We start from the raw sequence: 26,799 nt of genomic DNA, 5'->3' as shown, positions 1-26,799 counted from the left end.
TATTAGTAAATGAAATCACCAAATGTTAGCTGTTTCACAGTAAGTAACAACAATAACCTTCATAAAAGAACTGCTACATCAATGAAGCAAAGTCTGCAAAGCTTGTATTTTTACCTGAAAGATGCGACTCAGTGTCCTCGTCCTGGAGTGTCACTCTTTTACTGTTCTGAAAAACAACGTAACGGTCCATCCTCTGCTGATGCCATGCAGTGTAACTTCAAGGCCGTAGATCGATGTGTTGTGAGGAATACGTTGGGAGGTTCGCACGTGTCATCAAAAATCGCGCAGAAGGAGAAGTACCTCCGGTTTCAGACAACGAAAATGCGTCTGTTTTGTTGTTTTTCAGCTATTACACTTTCATTATTTGAATCACAAACACATCCAGAAAAGTATGTGTAATTTTAAGTTTATGACTGCTATTTGTTACCACAGAATTAAAAAATACCTTATTTTCCCTCATTTTATTCTTTAATCAAAAATCCAATTCTGAAAATTCCTTTCATTTTCGTTTTTTCGTTTTTGCTTCTAAAATGAAATTTCAAAGTTTTTGTGTATTGTGCTTTGTTGTTGCATATTCAATTTGCTTTTGCACATTCAATACATTTTTGCATTTTCTGATTTGTTTTGCTTTTCCAATTTATTTTTGCATTTTCTCATTTGTTTTTGCTCGTTCAATTTGTTTTTGTGTTTTCTCATTTGTTTTTGTGCATTCAGTTTGTTTTTTGCATTTTCTGATTTGGTTTTGCATTTTTGGATTTGAGTTTGTGTTTCCAATTTGTTTTTGTGTTTTCTGATTTGTTTTTGCATGATTTTAATTTAAATTAATAACAATCATAATTAATAAATGATTACATTTATATAGCACTTTTTCGCTACTGAAAGATCTTTATAAAGACAGAGTGGAGCCACTTCAACCACCACCAATGTGTAGCACCCACCTGCATGATGTGACATAAGCCATTGATGTGCCAGTACACTCACCACACATTACCTGTTAGGCAGTGAAGGGGTATCCTCTTTTCATTCAGACATCACAGGTGGCTGCATAGGACTTTGATCAGGTGGAAACAGAGAAATGTAAAGAGTAAGTGAAAAGTAAAGATTGTAAAAGTGAGTGACACAGATAGTTAGCCAATTAGAGGTAGGGGATAATTAGGGGGCCAGAATGAATAGTCATGATGGTCAGTTTAGCCAGGACATCGGGATAAACCCTACTCTTTCCGAAAGATGGCCAGAGATCTTAATATACATTGCATCAGGAGCTTGGTTTTATGTGTTATACAATGGATGGTTCCATTTTTACAGCACAATGTCCTTGTCACTGCACTGGGCCATTGGGATACTTAAATTCAGATCACAGCATAAGCGCCCCCTGCTGGCCTCACCAACACCTCTTCCAGCTTAAGCTTCGTTCGTTTCATAGTAGATCCACCCCTGCCTGTAGTTCATAATTCCTTGAATTGATGACCCTTGAATAACAAATTATTCCAAAAGCAAAGAAAATAAATGATTGATTTGAGTAGGAGCAATGTATTATTTGAGGCAAGTGTTATTCAGTTATAGCCGTGGAGGTCTGGAGCGAGTAGCGGCAGAAACCAGTCACAGATGGGGTGCCAGTCTGTTATGTGGCCCAATAGGTGAAGCCCAGGGTATATTCTCGTGCATACACCACACACACAACGAAGACAATCCAGAGGCACCAGTTAACCTGATGAGCATGTCTTTGGGGATGTGGGAAGAAAACTGGAGTACCTGCAGTACCCACACAGTCCACATAAGGATTAACCAGGCATTGGATTTCTCCTTGTGACCCCGAATCCATAATAGATTTTTCTTCTGTCCAGGACTGTTTTCCACTTGTCTTCTTCACAGCTAATGTTTGATTTAAAAAAAATGAAAATGAATGGTTGGAAGTACGGGTATTTTATTTTGTGTCTTTTATAATGAGGTGCTTTAAATTAATTAAGAATTCAAGGAACAGAGAAATATTTAACAAGAAATTTGTTGTCTAATGGAGCTTCAGGCTGTTATACATGAGTGATGAATATTTTAATTAACTGTAAATTTAGATGCACAGTATTTTTGAAAGACGTTTCAGAGACAGCTGTTGATGACATCAGTTCTGCTTCTTTCCCTAAATTGGTACACTCAGTAAATTGAGAAGTGTACTGTACACTCCATACCATCCCCACTTTGTATTCTTTCCCTCTTGGACTTATGCACGGATTCAAAGTGTGGTGGTTTCTCTCTGTCATGGAGGACTTTGGGGCTTTATTGCCTCCCTGGGAGTAAGATAGACAGGTGAAACTAGAAGTGTTCTTTCTCCTGTATCCGTATGTGTGGCTCATACTGTAAGCCCTGACGGACAAGTCACTGTGAGTGTTCGCTGCCAGGCACACATCTTTAACGACCTCCAAGTTAAGATTCAGTGGACTTTGATAACTAGAAGCTCTGATTCATCTGTCAGAGGGTTTTAATGAAAGCAGCTGGCCAATGTGTTGTATTGCCTGTGTTGCCTTTTGGCAAAATAGCTGGCCAAATGAATGTAAAAGACTGGCAGCGGGCTTTACACTTCCAGCCAGCCGCCGATTAAGTGTGCATTATCTCTTCGAAGACTGCGAGGCACTTGATCCATGAGTGGCTGGAGAGCAGCGTTAATTATGTCATTAGCAGAGAGGCACAAATTCAAAAATAAAAATTAGGAAAAAAAAAAAGTATCTGCCAAGCATCTTCTAAAACTAATACCCCAAAAGTGTCTGCAAGAGCAATTCAGATTTCTTATACATTCATCTTTGAAGAAGGTCAGCTGCAATTCAAAAAGTACAAGTGAGCACAGAAATTGTTCTTTCTATACAGTGTGGCAGTAGAAGCCCATCACAGATCATGAATTTAGCTAGATAAAGAATAATTATGTGTCAGTTCCAGAAAGCTGAAACCCAATGGGCATCGCTTCAATGCCTTGCAAGAGAAAGCAGGTAAAAAATGCTGTAACCACAAGGCTAAACACAGACCTGGTGAAGGGGTACTAAAGTCTCCAGGCGAGCAGAAACAAATAACTCAGAACCCCACAGTAGGTGAAATGGCAGCGGTGCCAGTTTAAGGCAAACAATTTTTGGTCACCAGGAACTTGTCGAAATTGCATTGTTGTGTAGAGCAGGATATTTGAGGCAGTGTACTTAACCACAAAGTGACTTCATTTTTTGTCTGACTGCTCAAAGGAAGGAATTTCCAAAGTGCACCATACAATACATTTCTTCTTTTTTCATTTTTAAAGAATGATTGAGAAAGCTTCCTGATCTGCTGTTCAAGTTTCAGAAGTGTAACGACATTAGAGCATATTACTGACATGGAGGGAAAGAAGAGGTTAGCCTACCAAGCAGAGTAGACAGTCAGGGTCCAAAGGCATGGCACAGGAAATCTACTTAATACAGAGACCACCACAAGGTGCTTTAAAAGTCAAGCAAGGTACAATCAAAGAAACATGTAAGGGTATTTTGATTCTTTTTACAGTTTTACAGTATATTGTACAAACCGGATTCCAAAAAAGTTGGGACACTATACAAATCGTGAATAAAAACTGAATGCAATGATGTGGAGGTGCCAACTTCTAATATTTTATTCAGAATAGAACATAAATCACGGAACAAAAGTTTAAACTGAGAAAATGTATCATTTTAAGGGAAAATATGTTGATTCAGAATTTCATGGTGTCAACAAATCCCAAAAAGTTGGGACAAGGCCATTTTCACCACTGTGTGGCATCTCCCCTTCTTCTTACAACACTCAACAGACGTCTGGGGACCGAGGAGACCAGTTTCTCAAGTTTAGAAATAGGAATGCTCTCCCATTCTTGTCTAATACAGGCCTCTAACTGTTCAATCGTCTTGGGCCTTCTTTGTCGCACCTTCCTCTTTATGATGCGCCAAATGTTCTCTATAGGTGAAAGATCTGGACTGCAGACTGGCCATTTCAGTACCCGGATCCTTCTCCTACGCAGCCATGATGTTGTGATTGATGCAGAATGTGGTCTGGCATTATCTTGTTGAAAAATGCAGGGTCTTCCCTGAAAGAGATGACGTCTGGATGGGAGCATATGTTGTTCTAGAACCTGAATATATTTTTCTGCATTGATGGTGCCTTTCCAGACATGCAAGCTGCCCATGCCACACGCACTCATGCAACCCCATACCATCAGAGATGCAGGCTTCTGAACTGAGCGTTGATAACAACTTGGGTTGTCCTTGTCCTCTTTGGTCCGGATGACATGGCGTCCCAGATTTCCAAAAGAACTTGAATCGTGACTCGCCTGACCACAGAACAGTCTTCCATTTTGCCACACTCCATTTTAAATGATCCCTGGCCCAGTGACAACGCCTGAGCTTGTGGATCTTGCTTAGAAATGGCTTCTTCTTTGCACTGTAGAGTTTCAGCTGGCAACGGCGGATGGCACGGTGGATTGTGTTCACTGACAATGGTTTCTGGAAGTATTCCTGAGCCCATTCTGTGATTTCCTTTACAGTAGCATTCCTGTTTGTGGTGCAGTGTCGTTTAAGGGCCCGGAGATCACGGGCATCCAGTATGGTTTTACGGCCTTGACCCTTACGCACAGAGATTGTTCCAGATTCTCTGAATCTTCGGATGATGTTATGCACAGTTGATGATGATAGATGCAAAGTCTTTGCAATTTTTCGCTGGGTAACACCTTTCTGATATTGCTCCACTATCTTTCTGCGCAACATTGTGGGAATTGGTGATCCTCTACCCATCTTGGCTTCTGAGAGACACTGCCACTCTGAGAAGCTCTTCTTATACCCAATCATGTTGCCAATTGACCTAATTAGTGTTTATTGGTCTTCCAGCTCTTCGTTATGCTCAAATTTACTTTTTCCAGCCTCTTATTGCTACTTGTCCCAACTTTTTTGGGATTTGTTGACACCGTGAAATTTTGAATCAACATATTTTTCCTTTAAAATGATACATTTACTCGGATTAAACGTTTGATCTGTCATCTACGTTCTATTACAAATAAAATATTGACATTTGCCATCTCCACATCATTGCATTCAGTTTTTATTGACAATTTGTTTAGTGTCCCAACTTTTTTGTAATCCGGTTTGTATTAGACAAATCTGGTGTATTGAAATATGTTGATTATAATGAATGTATAATGTGTGACTATAGTGAGGGAAATTCAAGTCAGTATTTGTTAATAAGAAAAATGATCCTGTTTATATTACTGAATATCTACTGTATCCATTATCTTTGGCACATTTTATTATTATTTTACATTTTATCTATTTGTGCCTTTCAAAACACTGAAGGTCATATCACAAAGCTTACTGAATATTAGACACTATTAAACAACACAGGCCTAAAAATAGCATAGAAATAACAGAAAATTCTAGCACATAGAAAAACAAAAAGCTTAAAAAAAGAGAAGTTTTAAATTGCTTTTTAAACACAAAAATATCGAGTCCAAAGACGCAGTTTGTAAAGGAAGTAAATTCCAAAGCTTGGGTGCGGCAGAGCTGAAAGCTCATCCTCCTATTGTGGAAAATCAGAAAGAAGGGACAACAAGAAAACCAGCACGAGAGGAATGGAATAAGGAAGAAGGAATATCATTCTTAAGAATTATATCTATCACTTATATATATCATGCCTTTCACCTGATCTACCTGAACCATATTTACAGTATATACACAGTCAGTGCATACTTTAATAGAGCCTTTCAATATCCGTTGAGTGTCTTGTGAAGGCCACAAATATCATTTAGCATTTTTGATGACTGCATGCACATTTTGTTATGGCCATAGCCTAGTCTGAGCGAGGAGTCTGAGTGTCCGGGCTTGCGAGTGTCCTGATAAAAACCAAAGATCCAGGCCTTTAATGACCTCTTGGGCACGGCCATCAGCAGTGTGTCTGTTTGCGTAGAGAGTGTCGACTTTGTCGAGAGGTTTACTTATCTTGGCAGTGACATTCATGTCTCTGGTGACTCTTCCTATGAAGTCAGTAGACGGATTGGGAGCGCATGGGGGGACATGAGGTCACTGGAAAGGAGTGTGTGGCGCTCCCGATATCTCTGCAAAAGGACGAAGGTCCAAGTCTCTAGAGTCCTGGTGCTTCCTGTCTTGCTATATGGTTGTGAGGCATGGACGCTATCCAGTGACCTGAGATGAAGACTGGACCGTGTCTCTCCGGAAAATCCTTGGGTACCGTTGGTTTGATTTTGTGTCGAATGAGTGGTTGCTCATGGAGTCTCGAATGAGGCACATCACCTGCATTCTGAGGGAGTATCAGTTACGGCACCATGGCCATGTGGCGCGTTTCCCAGAGGGTGATCATAAGATCTTCATTGTTGGGGACCCAAGTGGCTGGACCAGGCCAAGGGGTTGCCCATGTAACACCTGGCTGCGGCAGGTAGAGGGTCATTTCTGGAGGGTGGTACGCATCTCTGCCTCGGGGGTTGCAAGCCGGGATGCCAAGTTGTTTCATTGTGTAGTGGGTGCGGCAATGCACTGTCCCAGGGCATGCTCCCCAACTTGACTTGACTTGACTTGACCTAGTCTAGTCTTTCACAAAGAGATAATGCATCATCTTTCAAAACAGCCAGTATTTCAAGCTTATCAAGCTGGTTCCATAAACATAAATTTGTGGAGATTGAGTTTACTTCATAGGCCTGCATAGTCTCCAGGTCTCAGTGTAATAAAATGACTTTCAGGTAGGTAGATAGCTGGTTAAACCAAAAGGGAACTCCATAACGTTAAAGTGACTAATCAGACTTCTCACTGTCAGGGTGTCTCATCTTTGTAACATTTGAGCCACACTACATATATGAGGACATATATATATATACTGTATATCTGTGTACACTAATGGACTCAAACATTATGACTGGCTGTCTAATATTCGCTCCTCTGTGTGCCGCCAAAAAGCTCCCACCCGCTGATGCATCTGAGACATCATCATGTCCTGTGGTATGTGGCACCAGTACATTAGCAGCAGATTCTCTAACTCTTGTAAGTTGTGAGGTGGAGTCACTGTGGATTAGACTTGTTACAACACATCCCACAAATACTTGATTGAATTGAGATCTGTGGGATTTGGAGGTCAGGGCAACACCTTAAACACTTAATCCTTTTCCTCCAACCATTCCCAAACAGTTTGTACAGTGTGGTAGGGTGCATTGCCCAGTTGAAAGATGCCACTTACAGTAGGGAATAGTGATGCTGTGAAGACGTGTACCTGGTCTGTTTAGATAGGTAATGTGTGTCAAATTAATAACCACATGAATGCCAGGCCCAAGATTTCCTAATAGAATTCGTCCAAGGCATCATACTTCCTCGGGCAACTTGTCTTCTTCACACATTTGATCCTGGTGAAATCTGGCACACTTTGGACAAGGTGAATTTTTTCCATTGATCTAAGGTCCAGTTCTAATGCTCATGTGCCTTTTATAGGTGCTTTCAATGGTGTACAGGTGCTAGCATGGGCATGCTGACAGGCTTGTGGCTATGCAGTCTGATATGCGGCAGGGTTCAATGCACTGTGTGTCCCATCCCTATCATTAAAATTATCTGCAATATATAAATATACATATATATATGCATAGGTCTGCCATTATTTGGCATGTACTATATATTATATCTATGATCCTCTTCTTACAGCTGAGAGGGTGTGGTGGATGTCTGCCAACTGGCCTTCCAACCACAAGTGGTACCTGTTAGGTAACTACCCAAATGTCAGATTGTGATCAGACCTATGCATGTAATACTCTGATCTACACCCTCTCAAGTATGGAGATGGAAGATCTCCACCATGGAAATGGAAGAAATATAAAATAGCCATCAATCGCCCTCGGTCTGGAGCTGTACAGGTCCGTCTTAAGTTTGCCAGTGAACATCCGGGCCTTTACCTATGCCTTCTTGAGCAGGGGGACCTTGCGGGCGCTGCAAGACGTCAATCCATTGCGGCTTAGTGTGTTACCAATGGTGTTCTTTGTGGCTGTGGTCCCAGCTGTTTTCAGATCATTAATAAGCTCCTCCCGTGTAGTTCTGAGCTGATCTCTTTCTCATGGTCATCCTCACCACCCCATGACGGTGACCTCCAGACTGAGGGCGATTGATGGTCATTTTATACTTCTTCCATTTCTGAATAATCGAACCAGCAGTTGTCACCTTTTCACCAAACTTCTTGCTGATGGTCTTGTAGCCCACTTCAGCATTGTCCCTGAAGTCCTTTGACAGCTCTTTGGTCGTTGCCCATGGTGGTGAAGAGGTTGGAATGGAAGAAACTGATTCTGTGGACAGGTGTGCTTTATACATAACGAGTTGAGATCAGGAGTATCTGTAAATGATCGATTAATTGGTTGGTTGATTGATTGATTGATTGATTGATTGATTTATAATCTGTGTGCCACAGGGGCACACAGCCAATCTGTGAGCACCAGAATCCTGGCTGGGGTGTAGGGGGTGAAAGCTTTATTTCTCTCAATGACATGCAACTCAATTTCTAACTTTTATGTAATGTGTTTTTTTCTGGATTATTGGTTGATATTCTGTCTCTCTCCATTAAAATGAAACTACCATAAAAATTAGAGACTGTTCATGTTTTTGTAAGTGAGCAAACTTATAAATTCAGCAGGGAATCAAATACTGTTAAACCGTACTTCTAAATTTTTTATTATTATGCTGTGTTAAGGAATTGTTCTGTTCTGTATATTGTATTGTATTGACCCCCTACTTTTGACACCCACTGCACGCCCAACCTACCTGGAAAGGGGTCTCTCTTTGAACTGCCTTTCCGAGGTTTCTTCCATTTTTCCCTACAAGGTTTTTATTGGGAGTTTTTCCTTGTCTTCTCAGAGAGTCAAGGCTGGGGGGCTGTCAAAAGGCAGGGTCTGTTAAAGCTCATTGCAGCACTTCCTGTGTGATTTTGGGCTATACACAAATAAACTGTATTGTATTGTATTGTAAATACTTATATACTATATACAGTATATATATATAATGCAGTATGTATAATAATATAGTAGAATATTTCTTATATATAGTATTATTAAAAGAAAGGAAATCATGTATTATAACTTTGATTTCAAGGCAGTAGCAGTGTCTTGAGATGGACTGACTGATCCGACTTACAACTGACTGTTCCTGCTCGTTAAGCTCCGCTGCCTTTGTTGGTCTGACGCTTAGTACACTTTGATGTCTTTGTCACATTGAAATGTTATCACCTTTTGATTTTACAATTGCGGCTTTGATGCCCTGATCAGTGGATCAAGCATCCAGTTGTAAAATCAAATAATCTGGATGTAGTTCCTTAGAAAAAGTGCAAGACTGTCTCTCGGTTATGAATTCCAAACCTGCTTTTCTTTTTTTTTACAGGGCTAAAGGCAGGAATTCCACACTTGTGTGAATATGCAATACCTGTGCCATTAATGGCAGCATGCACATATACTGTATGTTTTAATTTATGTACTGTATGTTACTCAAGAATCTATTTTCTTAATCAATTGCCTAATGTGCCAGACACCAGCACCACCACACTCTCTCACACTGGTGTGAATTGGAGAGGGGCCATCAAAGTGGTGGGCTGATGACTATCCTAGCAGCAGTGGGAGCAAAGGCAGGAATCGGCTCTGGATAGAATGCCACACCACCACAGGAGCCATACTTGCTTATTTTGAATTTGTTTAGATTTACACATCAACCTTGGAACATGTCTACTTAATGTGAGAGAAACCAACTCTGAACAGAATGCCAGGGTATCACTGGACTTCCCCATGCACACAAATGACATGCTTTAATATTCTTATGCCTGCTTTATCTAACTCACGCTTATGGAGGTGGGGAGTTGTTGTAACCAGGGCTGTTGAGTCGGAGTCGGAGACAATTTTGGGTACCTGGAGTTGGGGTTGGAGTCAACAAAAATGTACAGACTCCGACTCCTAATAAATTAAAATTACAATGAAAAAAATATAGCAAGTTCAAATGTCCCATTTCACAAACAATAGTCCTAATTAGCTGCGGTGGGCTGGCACCCTGCTCAGGGTTTGTTTCCTGCCTTGCGCCCTGTGTTGGCTGGGATTGGCTCCAGCTGACCCCCGTGACCTTGTGGTTGGGATATAGCGGGTTGGATAATGGATGGATGGATTGTCCTAATTAAGTACTTATCTGATGGAAGAGTAAAGCCCAGTGCATAGTTGTGTTACTACTAGTGTGAAGTTCAGCTGAGCTATTATACAACCTGACATTCACATATTGTAATCTGGATTATGGTACATTACAAAAAGTGTTTTCATTTTATTTCAGATATATGATGTTTAACAAGTTCATTTGAGTGTAAACAAGTGTCATGATGTAGGTGGAGGTGTGTGCTATGACCTGGTGTGTATTCAGGGGTTCTTGTCTTTTGTTTAAACTGGCCAATACGGCAGAAAGTCAGCTACCTAGTCAGTAGTTCTGTGGTTAAATGACGTGTATGTTGCCTTCCTTTAATCAACACGGAAAATACATTAGCATATTACATACAGAGCAGTCGGAGACAGAAGTACCAAAAACTAAGGAGTCGGAGTCGAAGGATTTATCTGCCAACTCCACAGCCCTGGTTGTAACCAATCGTAGAAACACTGGGCATAAGGTAGAAACCATCCCCTGTTTTAATGTACTAATTGTTAAATCGTATTGCTGCACGTTAATAGGACACACTTCAAATGTGTTGACTGTGTACATTGCTGTTATGTGACACATTCATACCAAGTACAACAAAACACAACTTTATTTTTGGAAGATTCGTTTCAAAATTCATTGGGAAATCAAATGCAGCTTGATACTCAACTGACCAATAACATTACTTTTAAATATATACAGTATGTATATTAAAAAAGCACACTTTATTTATTTACATAAATTGTATAAACATATACTGATGCACACACCTTGGCATTTTTGGTGAATAGTGTGGTGTTACAATAGCAGCATTTCCCTCCATAGGTGCAGATTTCTCTAACCTTAACATTATCACAGGTGGCGCAGTGGTAGTGCTGGTAAGAAGACTGTGGGTTTGCTTCCCGGGTCCTCCCAGTGTGGAGAGCGCTTTAAGTAATGAGAAAAGCGCTATATAAATGTAAAGAATTATTATTAAAGAATTATTATCTCATTAATCATGTCTGCCTCTTTAGGTAACACTTAGCAAACATGCAATGCCACGCACCTTTCAATTCACAAAAAGTTAATCAATGAAATGCTGGTGCCTGGTCTGCCTGACTGGTGTCAGATCATTGTGATACCCTCTGACTTCATCGTCATCTGACAAAGCACAGCCATAGAGATTTAAATGCTATGTAAAGTGAGAGCCGCACAACAACCTGCTGCTCAGGCTATGAACTGCTAAAACTGAAATGGCAGCACCTCAAGTTTAGAATTGAACAGCCCTGGATGATAAAGGACAAGCCACAATGACTTGGGTGGAACACACAGATGACACACACAGCACGACTTGAACTGGACATTTGTTTGTTATGCTGACCACCATGCAGCCAGGGGTCAATTGAGAAAAAGCAATTTTCTACAAATGTACCTGTACTGAAAACAATGTGAGCAAATACAGCAGACAGTATCTATTAGGTCACATCTGTCTGACAAAGGTGTTTTTATTCATAGTGCATGTGCAGGGCACATTCTAGATAGGTATGTGTGCACACTGATGTAAAATTCGGATCACTTGAAAAATTACAATAAAAAATTAAGAGGAATAAATAAGAACAGAGTCTGTTTTGGCTGCATTGTGAGCGTAGCCTTAAAATATGGTACTGGTCTACATACCTATTGTTGCAGACAGCCATTTTTAGAGAAGTTACGACGAGTGTCATCTTTCACTTATTTTAAAACACCTGCACTTCACTAACAACAATGATTATGATGAAGCCAATCATCCAGCACTGAAACAATGCAAACTGTGGGACATGTATCAGGTGATCATCAGAAACATGCAGAAGGTGTTTGTATTCCGGTCATGACATAAGAATTGACGAAAGTCTCATGGGTTACATGGGAAGGATGTCATGACACAGTACATCTCGTCCAAGCGGGCACAATTTGGTATCAAGTTCTACATGCCATGCAAAGAAAGTTCTGGGTACATCTGGAGCTCGACACTTTACTCTGGTAGAGGGACCAAAAGATGGGACAAGTGTAGTCATCTGTGCTGCCACTGGCGGACCCTGTGCTTGACCAAGGTTATTGTGTACCTTTGACAGTTTCTGTACCTCACCTGAATAGCTTGACATTATACTTCAAAGGAAAACTGATGCATATGGCACTGTGTCACTGAACCACCATGACATGCCTGAAGCATGTATGGCAAAATAACCCATGGGCTGAATGTCTTCGGTGTCAGTGTGTGAGAGAGGATGTGCAGTGTTGTTCATAATGGCACTCCGTTTTGTTTTAATTCTCTCTTTCACGTCTACCTCCAGGGGGTCCCGATTGTATCCCATAACTCAGAATTCCCTTTTAATTAGCTTGTTGATTTGGTGGGCCTCTCCTGAAGCAATGTTACTCGCCCAGCACACCATAGTACAGAAAATCACTTCAGCCATTACAGAGTTGTAGAAGATGTGAACAATGTTATGACCCACTTTAAAGGAACACAGCCTCCTAAGTAAAAGAGTCACCTCTGCCCTTTCTCTCTGTGTTACAAGACCATTCCAGACTGTCATTGATGCAGACCCCCAAGTCGCTATAGCATCGTACCACCTCCTCATCCACTCCCTGAATGGTGACTGGGCGCAGAAGCCCCTTGGCGCAGCAAAGGTCAATAACCAGTTTGTTGGGTTTGCTGATTTTAAGTTGCATAAAATTTTTTCTATACCAAGTGTGATGGAACCAGGGGTGTCAGAGAGCCCAAACCCCATAACACGAATACACAGTAAGTCCCGGAGTCAAATAATGGAAGGTTTATTAAACCAGTTCTTCCACAAAGTTTGCAAACAGTACAGACACAAGTCTTCTCTCTCCACAATCCTTTTCTCTCACTTACCACACTGCCCTCCTCCAGATGAGCTCCACTTTTATTATGGACCCGGGAGTACTTCCGGTGCCAGGGCAATTGCCCGATGGAAGCACTTCCGGGTCATGTGAAAGTCCATTGTAACAGCTTGTCTCCCTGTAGCGCCTCCTTGCAGCACCCATTGACCCCAGCAGGGCTGCTCTGCAAGACTACATCTCCCAGCATGCCCTGCTGGCTTCTCAATGGGCACTGATATCCAGGGCAGCTGCCTTCTAGCATGCTGGGGGAGTATAAAACCCCGAGCAACATCTCTTTTCAGTGGGCTGTCTGTCCATCCCTTTTGGTCCTTACTTCTGGGTCTGATCTCTTCTACCTCCCCGGCTGGGATGACTGTATGCCTGTTAGGAGCCACCTGTCCAGCCCATGTGGCATCTACACAAGAAACAAAGTTCTCCACCTGAATCTTGTCCTCTGTCTCATCCCCCCTGTCAATACACCCCAAAAATGCTGAATCATCTAAGAATTTTGGCAAGTGACATGACTTTTTTTATTAACACAGTACGCTATACAACAAAAACAGTTTTGCTAAGAAACAGTCATTTTCCCATTTTCACCTCTTAACTGAAGACCATCATCCCTCTAAACCACTGGACAAACATTCATACTGCACACGTGTGACATGAACTGCTGTTATACTGTATGTATAGCCTGAGGTGTACAGAGTGAAGTGAAGAACAGACAGGACGGTTCCTTGTGGTGCCCCAGTGTTACTCACATCTGTTTTAGAGTGCCATCATTTCAGAATGAACTGGACAAGGTACCAGAATGGATCAGCTATCCAAGGGAGGCATATGATTGAATGGCATCCTCCACCCATACAATTTGGAATGAAACTCGTTTCTCATTTCTGTCTCTAGGAATGGAGCTTTCACTTCAAAATGGCAATCGCTTTCCAGAATGTTCTGAGCGAACATGACAAGTTTGGATGTTCCCTTTTTTCACTTTTTGTTGCTGGCATTAATGTCTGCATGCCAGGATGCCGCATCGAGCCAAGAATGAGTTAATAATTCCAAAGTGAATGCGACTAATGAGATTGATTGAGATATTATCAGATCTCATCTAACCTAAAAACTCGTTCAAATTAGGGCAACATATGGAGACCGACAGCAGTTGGTTTATTCTGTGCTGTAAATCGTTAACTACGAGATGACAAGTTGGGGAAGCCTTATGCTATAAATGTAGAGAGGCCTGGAATTCTGAGAAGAATAATAAAAAAAACAACCAATCCAAAAAATTTATATTACACAAGATAAAAACATTAACTGTAAAACAACCTAAAATTAATTTCCACTTCAAGGGCAATTGGCATACGCAGGCTTTACGGCACTTGAGGTTGCATCATTCAGGCTGCTAAGCAAAAGCAAAGTCATCATCCGTAACCACAAAGCACAAATGGGAAATACCAAACTGGGAGAATATGCTTTAGGTAGGGATAAATTAGCAGTTATTTCATGTGTCCACCTCATGGGAGGGAGCCTGTGCAAATAATGAATAATCAGAGTGGCACAGCAGTGAGTGCTTCTGCCTCACATTGCTTGGGACTTGGGTTTAAATGCCTGGCTGGTCAAATGTCTGATTCAGGTCATAATTCTTTCAAGTAAATAGGGCATCGTGTACTTGAGGACCAAGATGGAAATTAAGAGGAAGTGTGTTCAGGATGAATTTGAGGACTTCTTCATGCCAAGATTTGTGGGAATCCAGGATAAACTGCCTAGTCATGTAGTTTGGGCGGCAGCTCAAATGTCATTTAAAGTACACTATATTGCCAAAAGTGTCTCAACCCGACAGAACACCTTTGGGTTGAATTGGAGCGGAGACTGCGAGCAAGCCAGGCCTTCTCATCCAACATCAGGTCCTGATCTCACAAATGCTCTCCTGGTCACAATTTCCCATAAACACACTCAGTTCACCTTGTGGAAAGCCTTCTCAGAAGATCTGAAGCTGTTAGAGCTGCAAAGGGTGGGCCAACTCCATATTAAAGCTTATGTATTAAGAATGGGATGTCATTAAAGTTCATGTGTGTGTAAAGGCAGATGTCCCAATATACAATATAGTGCATCTCTGGAGCATACAGGGACAATTTAGCTGTCAGCTAGCCAAACAAGCTTCATGCACTGAATGGTCTCTCTTTGGTCAAATGTGTACTGTTCTGGGAGAACCTGGAGAAATATAACGTGAACATGGGGAGAACATGCAGGTTTCACAAAGACAACAGCCAGGTGAAGATTTGAAAGCATGTCAGTGATGCTGTTAAGCATTTGAGATATCCCATATTCCCTCCACCTTTATATTTGGATGATATATAGCAGATTGCAGTTTTTTCAATACAGAAAATACAAATAAAAGGGCAAAGTGGGAGACCACAGCAGCAACACGTGAAGCTGCTCCTCCAAATTCACAACATACAGGCACCCCAGGGTCTTTCACTTTGGGCTCTCTGCTATTCACATCATAGCTTTCACAATGTAATGGATAATGCTGACCACTGCACCATTCAGAGACAAGGCAACGTGGCCTTCCTCACAAGGTCATTTATCAGATCCCTCACCACAATGACCAATGACACCTCGCAGCCCCTCATTTTACATTTGCCCTCCAGTTTTCTTCCTTTGACCAACAGCAAATCTATTCTGATATATTACCCTTGGTTCTCACTGATCATAGTTTAACTGTCAGCCTCTCAAGGGACACTGCATGACGCCATTTTGAAAATGAGAGCCAATTACTCATAGCTGACACAGCACTGATAACACCTTCAAAGACCTCACCTTGATTTATTTGGCAGTGGTGGTAAAATGCAGACAGGCTATTGTCCCGGACTTGTGCATGTGCTTTTGTGTTAGTGCTTCATAAAGCAGTAGAAACTTAACTGTGGAACCCCATCTTCAATTTTATCGGACGTCTCAGTAAGCAGCAGGTCCCGGAAGACTTGGAAATGAAGCACCCACTGTGGCTTAAACACTTGAGGTGATTACTTTAATCACTTGCGTCATCTCTTCTAGCATGAGGGATTTCAGCTGCCATTGCATTATTCTTTATAATACAGCTAGCTGCGTTACACATAAGTTATAGTGCAATCTGTTAATTGCATGTTTCACACGTGCTATGTAACTAAGTGATTTTTTGCATACAATATTTGTATTTATTTATTTTTTACCAAGGCTAATATTATTGGCAGGCAGTGTGTTGCAGTGGTTGTAGTGCCTTTGGACTTCAAATCCTGCTATTGACACTGTGACCATGAGCACGTCACTTCACCTGCGTGTGCTCTAGTTGGAAAATGAAAGAAAAGCACAAGTCATGAGTCAGTGTTTTTCAACCATTCAGTCGTGCCACCGGTGGGTCACGGGATGCCATCGTTGGTTCATGGGGTTGCCACGAGTTGTGAGTGGGTTGCCTAAGCAATCTGCAGCGCTGCGCGATATGTTTCCCTATTTTCAAGTGAGCATTTTTCACCAAGGGAGACCAGCAGTCTTTCTTGTTTTGCCAAGGACTAACGTGCACTCACTGTTAGTGGGTTCTTAAAGAATGTTAAAAGGCAAAACTGGGTCACAGGACCTTAAAGGTTGAGAAACACTGGTGTAAGGAAGGCAGTGCAGGCTGAATGCAGAGGAATTAGCCATGTGGAGCAGCACTGATCTAAACGAAACTTGAAGGGCCCTTCAAGAGTCAGAATACAAATGAGACCCTGAGAAGTAACAACAATGATGAAATATTTATTTTAGCGACTGGTATTGGCAATTTGTATAACATTATTGCCCTTTTTTTTTTTAAACTCGGTTAGCCGTAAATTGGTGTATGACTGTATTGTAATGGCACTGACTCTTGTATTAGCCGACGACAGTCACAGGATCTCCATTTTATTGTGCCTAAGCGAGCCTTCCCAGCTTCCTAGGCTACCTCAAAGAGCAATGAAATGAACAAAAGGTTATTGGGTTGGCACTGGCAAGCACTGCATAGGGCTACGATATAAATATAATGTTTCTTTCTGCATGACCCTAAATTCAGCAAGCCAGATAGATAGATAGATAGATAGATAGATAGATAGATAGATAGATAGATAGATAGATAGATAGATAGATATGAAAGGCACTATATAATAGGCAGATAGGTAGATAGAAAAAAAACTTTATTTGTCAATAGGGGGAAATTTGGCTTTTTACAGAAGCTCTTTAAATAAACAAATGAGACATAGGTAAATAAATCAACAAATAAATAAATATGCAGCCACATTTTGGTCTGAATACACCCCAGAATCACTATATAGCAAGAAATTTAGTTAAAAAAGAAAAAGTTCTAACTTGGCTGTCACAGTCACAGTGAGGCTTTACGCAAACACATTGCTGTAGCTGTAAAGGAGCCCTAGTAGCATAGATGACTGACAAATGGCTAATTTAATATGTTCGATTGATTGATTGATAGACAGGTAGGTAGACATGGAAACCACTATATAAGAGACAGACAGAGAGATGGATAAATAAACAGATGTACATTTTCTAATATATGACATAAACCTTCGGTCCTGATTTTAGTTCCTGCCTACTGGCACACTCTCTGCTGCTGTAGATGGAGATCAATGTGATCACCATGGGTTGTCTGCAAATGAAGTCCAAAAACCTTCATTTATGAGCTGCCCTTCATACTGCATTTCAGTATATTTGTGGTTTCTTTAGCAGTTTTCACACAGTCACATCAGACATTCATTGTCAAGGGTGTATATTGATCTTTGACAAAGCTGTTGGTTATCACACAGGATGTGGGCTCTTAAAAGGAAGCTCCTATCTATCTATCTATCTATCTATCTATCTATCTATCTATCTATCTATCTATATATATATATATATATATATATATATATATATATATATATATATATATAATTATAATAATATAAATAGTACATCTATCACTCTATCCATTATGTGACCTCCAAGTGATTCTTGGGGTATGGAAGCCTATCATGTCAGAATTAATACACAAGGCAGAACTCTGTCCAAAGTAAGATGGCAGTCTTTTGCAGAACATTCTGTCCATTGTACTTGTAAAGAACTTTAAGGTGCTGCTAACTTAAGAACAGTACTGTACACACTGGATTCAGACAAAATTCACACTCCTTCGCTTTCTGCACACTTTATTTTGTTATATAGGCTCAATAAGTCCATTATATTGAAGTAAAAACATGTTTCAGAAAGGTCTGCAGATTTATTACAAATCAAAAAAAGAAATCTCTCATTCATAGAAGTATTCAGAGCCTTAATTCAGTACTCTGTAGAACTCCCCTTTGGCAGTAGCTTCTTGTCTTCTTGGGTAAGTCTCTACAAGCTTTGCACACCTTTAATAGGGCAGTTTATGCCTTTGTTTCTGGCAGATCCTCTCAAGCTCTATTAGACTGGATAAAAGGTGTCTGAAAAATTGCATCTTCAGGTCTCTCCACATGAGTTCTATGGAGTTTTAGTCTTTTCTTTTGCTGGGCCATTTAAGGACACTAAGCCAATCCAGTGTTGTCTTAGCAGTGTGCTTCTGGTCATTGTCATATTAAAATGGGAACCATTGCACCAGTCTGAGGTGATGTGCATTCTGGAGCAGATTTTATTTGAAGACTTTTCTGTACTTGTTTGCATTCATCCTTCCGTCAATTCTGGCTAGTCTCCCTGTCCCTGCACCTCTATACCATGACACTGCCACTACCATGCTTCACCACAGGGACAGTATTAGGCAGGTGATAAGCAATGTATGGTCTTCACCAGACAAAGTGCATAGAGTTCAAGCTTTGTCTCATCAGACCAGAGCATCTTTTTTTCTTCATTTAAGGGAAACACTGTTTGGCAAACCCTTAAATGCAGCTGGCCTCTTTAGTTTAATTGATAAGTATAAGTGATTGATCATGGGTGGCACGGTGGCGCAGTGGTAGCGCTGCTGCCTCGCAGTTAGGAGACCCGGGTTCGCTTCCCAGGTCCTCCCTGCGTGGAGTTTGCATGTTCTCCCCGTGTCTGCGTGGGTTTCCTCCCACAGTCCAAAGACATGCAGGTTAGGCGGATTGGCGATTCTAGTGTGTGCTTGGTGTGTTTGTGTGTGTCCTGCGGTGGGTTGGCACCCTGCCCAGGATTGGTTCCTGCCTTGTGCCCTGTGTTGGCTGGGATTGGCTCCAGCGGACCCCCATGACCCTGTATTCGGATTCAGTGGGTTAGACAATGGATGGAAGTGATTGATCATCATCAAGTCCTTCTGTGAGAACCCTACTGTTTCATTTATGTTACGTAGAATGCCCAGAGGGGACTGGACAGTCTAATGGTCTGGAATCCCTACTGATTTTATTTTTTTCTTCAGCCGTCTGGAGTTTTTTTTTGTTTTTTCTGTCCACCCTGGCCATTGAACCTTACTCTTATTCAATGTTAATTAATGTTGACTTATTTTATTTTCTTACTGTGTCTTTTATTTTTCTATTCTTCATTATATAAAGCACTTTGAGCTACTTTTTGTATGAAAATGTGCTATAGAAATAAATGTTGTTGTTGTTGTTATAAAGTGCTGCTGAGAAGGTCATCCTTCCCCAGGTCCTGCCATCTCAGCAGAAGACCTCTGCAGTTCTATTATCGTGTCCAGTGACCAAGACCAAGGCCCTTCTTTCACGTTTGCTTGGCCAACTCTACGAAGAGTCCTGGTGGTCCCAACCTTCTTCAATTGCACAATCCTTGAGGCCACTCTACTCCTGGAAACGCTCAAAGCTTTATAAATAGTTTCATCCTCTTGCTCTGATCTGTGGCTCACCACAGTTTGATCAGAGAGGTCTAAAGAGTTCCTTGGACTTCATGACTTGTTTTTTGTCCTGGCATGCAGGGTACATTGTAGGACCTTCTATGTGCACAGGTACACATGTGTGCCTTTCTAAATGATGTCCAGTCCATTCAGTCTGCCACTGGTCTGGTGACATCTCAAAGAGGATCAAAATGGTTAGAGTACTTTTTTACGGTCATGCATTTTTAATAATGTCTGAAAACCTGTTGTGACTTTGGCATTATGGATGTGGCAGGTACTGTAGATGGGCACAAACGGCAGATTTATCAATGAGAATTACGTCTACAACACAATAAAGTGCATAGAAAGGTTGATAAAGGTTGATTGGAACAAATCTTTCACTGAGTGTCCCGTCTTTCTTTATTCTCCTAATTTCTGGTTGCAAGACTTGAGGGTGCATGTGAATAAGTGATGAGATTTAAGTACATACTGGTGCTGTTTTTTTATTTTTTTTAACTTATATATTCTGTATATATTCACATTTGTTGTGTGTTTTTGCCCAATTTCCTCCTATGGGCTCCCACAGACTCCATTCACAGGATTTACCATTTATGTTAATGTAGTGATGGGCAAGTAGGTCAACATACGGAGCTTTAAACGTTTGTCCTGTGGTGACACCTCACTTCTAAAAAAAATTCTCAAGAGAAAAGCCCGAGAGCATTTCATTAAGGATGGCCCGATAAAGCCCAGTGAGAACGCACCCCTGCGACCAGAGCCAGATGGCCATGGCTTCATTTTATTGCTTCACTTCGTCTACTGTGACGGAGGCCAAATTCCGGTGGGCTCATTCCTGATCGCCTTCGACTGGACAAAAGGAACATTTAGAACTAGACGATAGAGTCAGTCGGCCGCATCACATCGCTGTTGAAGCTCAGAACAGATGGTCCTGCATTGAATGATTAGGATGAGGGGGAGTCCAGGAATGCTGATACACAGAAAGGATGGATGTCCCTCCATCAGGAGTTGCATTGATCTCCAGTCATCACTGTGGTTCAAGAGGGTTTCCAGGGAGAGGGGGCCCATGAATCATTTTTTGCTTTTGAAGTGTAAGATGGTTGTCTCACTTTGGCTCCAGTTTGTATATTCCTGGTAAAATGGGGTCCATCACTGTAGTAGGCTTTGAATTTGTGGGAGATGAAATGATGGACCCATATGTCACCTTCTCTGACTGTCAAACTGATCAGTGGCCTCCCACTAAGTGTTCTGAGGAGGGCTTCACGGATCCAGGGACCCAAACTCAGATCATGTTCCAGGTCATCGCTGATGTGGATTTTGTGCTGTCCACCCATGTTCATGTGGATTTCCTCTGAGTACTTTGAGTCCAGCCTACATGCCCCTAAAAGATGGACAGTTTAGGTTATTTGGAGAGTTCAGATTTACGGGTACCATGTCAGCGGACCCTCTCCAGAGCATTTCCTGCCTTGCATTCAGTGCTGCCAGGGTGGTTCCAGCTCCCCATTACCCTCAATTGTATCATGCAGCTTTGTAAAAGCTAAGCCTTTTTAAAGGGAAATTTGTGCCAACCATTTTGTGAGATAGCAATGAGACACAAGTCCCATGATACACCACAGGTTGTCTCATGGTTTGTCTGAAAAGAGAAATCTTCTCCATGGCTGTCTGCTCTACTCGGGTGGAGCAATGGAGTACATTCATAACCAGGGTAGAGATGTGTGAAGGGAAAACGCTATTGTTCAGGACTCGACTGGCGCACGGTGTCAGTGTGGAACATTCAATAGAGGAGAAATATGCAGGGGAGTATCTCAGACTGGAAAGTGCAGTGCTGTAAATGATAAAAAGTGAACGGGCTCAATGGCAGTGTGTCTCAGCCACTGGGACACCATCACTGGGTCACAGGCACATGAAAGCAGCGACCGATGTGCTCATCCTATATACACCGCCCACGGTTTACTGAAGGGGCCGACAGTGCTGTGCGATATTTTTAACCATTAATTAGCACGCTTGCTTCAACAAGGGGTAAAATAAGAATGCCATCAGGCTAAGTGAGTGGTTGCATTCTGTCAAGCTGCAAGGAGCTCCGTCCTGCGATGCCGTCTGTTCCAAACTGAACGCCTCCTTCTGGCAGCTGCAGGCTTTATAGGTGGGGTGGGGAGGACTGCAAGTTGTGGAGTCAGTTGCCCTCACTGGGCGTCTTCTCGCCGCAGCAGTGGGAACAAAAGAGGAGAAGGTTAGCATGAGTGTCCCCTCTTGACCCGGGGTGCTATTAGCTAACACAGATCAGCCCGGAGAGTGATGTACAGGCACTCAATCATGACATTATTTATGGTGTTGTTAATTATATGTAAATCTATTTTTTAACCTCCCATTTTTATCTAGAGTTACAACAAAAAAAAAAATGCTCACATCTTACTTCATTTGCTGAACCACTTAAAAAACAGGAATATTGGCAGGATCAAGTGGCATGGTGGCACACCTGGAAGAGTGGCCAGTTCAGGGCTTACAGTCTCATTACCTGCTTTGTGTGCCATCTGAATGGAGTTGGCATGTTGTCCTTGTGCTGCTGCAGGTTTCCTTTACATCCAAGTGTGAGGATCCCTAATGGTGGACTAGCATCTGATCCACTACACCAGTTACACGAGGCATTGTCACCAGCTCGGCTAATCCTGACAGGGTTATTTGATGACTCTTAAAAGAAAAGAAAGAACTCCACTGTCCTGGATTCAAATCCCACACTTAGTCGTACTCTTTGTGTTGTTTGCATGTTCTCCCCATATCTGTATGGCTTCTCAAATCGCCAAAGACATGCAGGTTAGGTTAGCTGTTGACTCTGAATTGGCTTCAGACAGGTTTTGTGTCTGTGTGCCCCCTGCACTGGATTGGCACCTTGAATCCCCTGTGATGCTAATTTAGATTAAGCAAAAGGCATATATGTATAGTATGTACTGTATATGTAAATCTGCCTGTGTGTCTGTGTATGTTCTCTCCTGTCCACTGGCATCCTGTTCAAGGTAGAAATTTATCTTGTTACAGAAGCTCAACAAATATAAGAAAGTGGCAACAACAACCACCATCATAACACACACAAGAATTACAAACAATGAAAAATGCCTGACTTGGCTAAAGATAAAAGGCCAATCCCAGACAGCCCCTGTGCTGGCTTTGACACCCTTGAGAACTTACAGAAAAGACAAATCCCAAATGGTGAGGTGAAGAACACAAGCATGAGCTAATGCCCTAGCCCTAGGATGGCACAGTCAGGCCTTTATCTTTATGTAGGCTGCCTTGGCCCTTTGGCTTGACATATCCCCTTGGGGATTAATCTTCTTCTTTCGGCTGCTCCTGTTAGGGGTCACTACAGCAGATCATCTTCTTCCATAACTTTCTGTCCTCATCATCTTGTTCTGTCACCCCCATCACCTGCATGTCCTCTCTCACCACATCCATAAACCTCCTCTTAGGCCTTCCTCTTCTCCCCTTTCCTGGCAGCTCTATCCTTAGCACCCTTCTTCCAATATCCCCCTCATCTCTCCTCTGCACATGTCCAAACAACGCAATCTCGCCTCTCTGAATTTGTCTCCAAACCGTTCAACCTGAGCTGACCCTCTAATGTCCTCATTTCTAATTGTGTCCATCCTTGTCACACCCGATGCAGATCTTAAAATCTTTAACTCTGCCACCTCCAGCTCTGTCTCCTGTGCCACCGTCTCCAGCCCATTTCACATAGCTGGTCTCGCTACCGTCCTGTAGACCTTCCCTGTCACTCTTGCTGATACCCGTCTGTCACAAATCACTCCTGACACTCTTCTCCACCCACTCCACCCTGCCTGCACTCTCTTCTTCACTTCTCTTCCACACTCCCCATTACTCTGTACTGTTGATCCCAAGTATTTAAACTCATCCACCTTCACCAACTCTACTCCCTCATCCTCACCATTTCTCTGACCTTCCTTTCATTCACACATGTATTCTGCCTTGATGGTCCTACTGACCTTCATTCCTCTCCTCCCTAGAGCATATCTCCACCTCTTGGGGATTAATATAGTGCAACAAATACCAAAATACAAAAAATATAAGAAATAGGGAAAAATAACTCCAAAATATGACAAAGCAAAATGAATAAACAAGATAGGATTTTCCAGGGATTATTTCTGCCTTGTGCCCTGTGCTTGCTGAGATGGGCTCCAGCTTCCCCACAAGTCTGCTTAGGGTAAAGCAAGTTTGGGAAAGGGATAGATGGACAATACAACAAATGTACTATATTCAGTAACATAAGAAACAAAAGAATTCATAAAAACAACAAAATAAACACATGAGAAGAAGCTATAGGACAGGGTTCCAGTACTGCTAGCCCTCATTTGGTCACCTAGTGTCTCCAGATTGGCCTGTTGTGAGTGCCCACTAGTGTAATGAAATGGCATCCCCTCCTAAGTATGACGCTTTCTCAATAATCTCAAGTTTCATCAGCTCAGATTTGGTTGTCACATAGTGGACCTAAATTCCCATTCTGCATGTGTGTGTGACAAACAGTGTGTACCCTACAATAAACGGGTGCCTCCTTCAGGGCAGAACATGCCCAGGATTGGCTCCACCCACCCATGATGACTCTAAATTGTGCTGGTGTGGATGTTTTTGTGTGTCACTGTTATAAGTAAAGGTTCTAAAATGGCACTTTTTTGGGGTAGTGTGGTTCTTCTCTGATGCCAACAATGCACCTTTTAATGTTAGGAAAGGATATTTGCATGTGAAATTACTAGGCTTTGAAAAGGTTCCTAATATGTTGACAAAACAGAAATCTTTAATGTATAGTAGGCGACCAAGAGGATACTGTCAGGTGAAGTAAAACCTGAACCTAGCCTTTGTTATTGTATGCTGTAAAGAGTCCTTTTAAAATCATGAAACCATTGGTGTTTTGTAAATCAGTTATTATCTGTTTATGATAATTTGAGGAACCTGCTACTGATACAAATAAATAATCTTTCCATCACTTCAATTTGGGTGGTTCTTTAGGGAGCCAAAAATTGTTTCCCCAATGGCATCGCTCTGAAGAGCCATGCTGGCCCCTTTATTTTTGAGAGTACCACACAATGAATTAGGCATCCCCTCTGGGGGGGTGGGAGTACTTCTAGATTGGTTTCACCCATCCATTGTGACAGTGTCAGCTGATCATTATAAATTGTGCTGCTCTGAATATTAGTGAGTCCACCTTAAAATGAATTGCCATCTCTTCAGAAGTATTGAGCCTCCACATTAATCTTCTGTTTTATCAGGTCTAACTGGTGAGCCTAAATTGCCATGCTGTGCCTATTTTTGTGTACCGTACAATAAGTGGACGGGCAGAGTACGTCCAGGATTGGCTCCACCCATTCTGAATCTAAGTTACGCTGGTATGGATATTTGTGTGTATGCAGTACCTTACAGTGAACTGGCATCCCCTCCAGGGTGGGGTACTTCTACATTGGCTCCACCCACCCTTGACGACAGGGTCAGCTGGTGAATGCAAAATTGCGTGGGTGTGCCTATTTGCCTGTGTACCTTTAAGTGAATTGGGGTCCCCTCCGGGGCAGAATGCTGAAAAAAAACGCAGACTGGAAAACAGGTGGATAATCATACGCAGGCGCATTCTTTATCTCTTCATATGTCTATTAATTCTCCCTTGTCGGCCGAACGGGTGCGTTTGATAAAGAAAAGAGCTCTGCGCGGCCATTTGTAAGCAGCATTTGGTTTTACCGTCTAATTTCGCCTTATTTTTGCGTTTCGTCTCAATGTGCTTCTAGTAGATAATCCAACGGTAGAGCGGTTTCGTTGTTTTTTTTCCGCTATTTGTTAAGTACTTCTTTAGGCAAACTCAAATTTACATTAGAATGAAATTTAATTTGGAGTTTGATTATCCTAAAAAGGTACAGCAGTGACTTGAGCTGGGAGTCGTTTTCAGCTAATGAAAAAAGAAAACGCGTGTTGAATGGAGCAGAAACGGTTAGGAAAGAAATAAGGAAAAGTGAGAGCCTTGCAGAATAAGATGAATCGTTACTGATTTTGATAAGAGGGTTGGCACCGAGCCATGTCGCGTTTCTCTGCCTGCCCAAACTGGAAATTGTCCAGCTTAGCAGGCAAGAGCAGACGAAGGCTGGGAGAGCGAAGGAGCTCCAGCCTCAGCAGCGTCTCTCTCTCTCTCTCTCTCTCTCCCTCTCAACCACAACCCCCTTTAAACCCCCAAACTCGCGCACGCACACACACACACACACACACTCGCACTCGCTCGCTCTGGCGCCCTGACTGGCGGAGCTTTCCAGCTCGCGGGACTCGAAAAAGACAGTAAGCAGCATGAGGAGGCAATCTTGCCGTGCCATCTTGACCTGAGTAGTGCACTTTTCAACGAGGTCATCACTTCTGTGGTGCGCCCGCTCATGCGGGTAACGGGTGCTCAGGCTAATCTGCATGGGAATCTTCTCAGCTTTCGTTTCCTTTGACTCGCTGGAGGCAAGTTCTGCTGGCAGTGCTTAAAAAGCCAAGGCGAATGCGAGCGGAGGGGATCAGCGCAGCGGAGGTGGATCGGGCACGTTAGACACCTTGGAAACCGAAAAGGTACGCCGCCGAGTGTTACGTGCGGGCTTGTGGCACGGGGTGCGCTCGGCTTTTTGCTGACGGGGTCGCGAGGTGCGCTCTGATTCTTTCCGTCTGTTGAACTTGGGGCAGTATCGAGCACTTGGCGTTACGCTTCTTCTTCCTCTTTCGCATGTTCTTCCGATTCAGTTGTAGTAAAACCGAAGGAAGCGGGCCACGCTGTTTCAATGAAAGTGCACACTGGCGAACGAACTCAGACCAATTCTCCGGAGATGTCCGCCGGTTTCAACTTATTTCTAGTTAATGACTTGTTGATTTCTCAGCAGTCGGCGATGCTCACCCACTCCCGCACATTTTAAGATCGATGGCTAAGGTGAGGGCTGTGTATGTGTGTCGTGTGTGTATTTTGCCAAGATGCCG

The 26,799-nt window shown here is 42.3% G+C and overlaps 1 protein-coding gene across 6 annotated transcripts in view; it reads left to right on the top strand.

The window, feature by feature from the left end:
* slc8a1b (solute carrier family 8 member 1b) overlaps positions 1–26,799 on the top strand; it is a 258,958-nt gene that overhangs the window by 38,913 nt on the left and 193,246 nt on the right. For 4 of the 6 annotated variants that reach the window (XM_039738919.1, XM_039738920.1, XM_039738918.1 and 1 more), the window contains exon 1: positions 26,084–26,400. The exons of 1 other annotated variant lie outside the window; for it this stretch is intronic. The gene's annotated coding sequence lies outside the window, so the exon portion shown is untranslated. Of the gene's footprint in view, positions 1–26,083; positions 26,401–26,799 lie in introns of those variants that run through there. One more of the 6 variants, XM_039738915.1, reaches the window with a different exon arrangement.

Source organism: Polypterus senegalus, chromosome 16, assembly GCF_016835505.1.
Source record: "Polypterus senegalus isolate Bchr_013 chromosome 16, ASM1683550v1, whole genome shotgun sequence".
Taxonomy (NCBI): Eukaryota; Metazoa; Chordata; class Cladistia; order Polypteriformes; family Polypteridae; genus Polypterus; species Polypterus senegalus.
The sequence above is the reverse complement of the archived record's forward strand: the minus strand, read 5'-3'. Positions and strand labels throughout refer to the sequence as shown.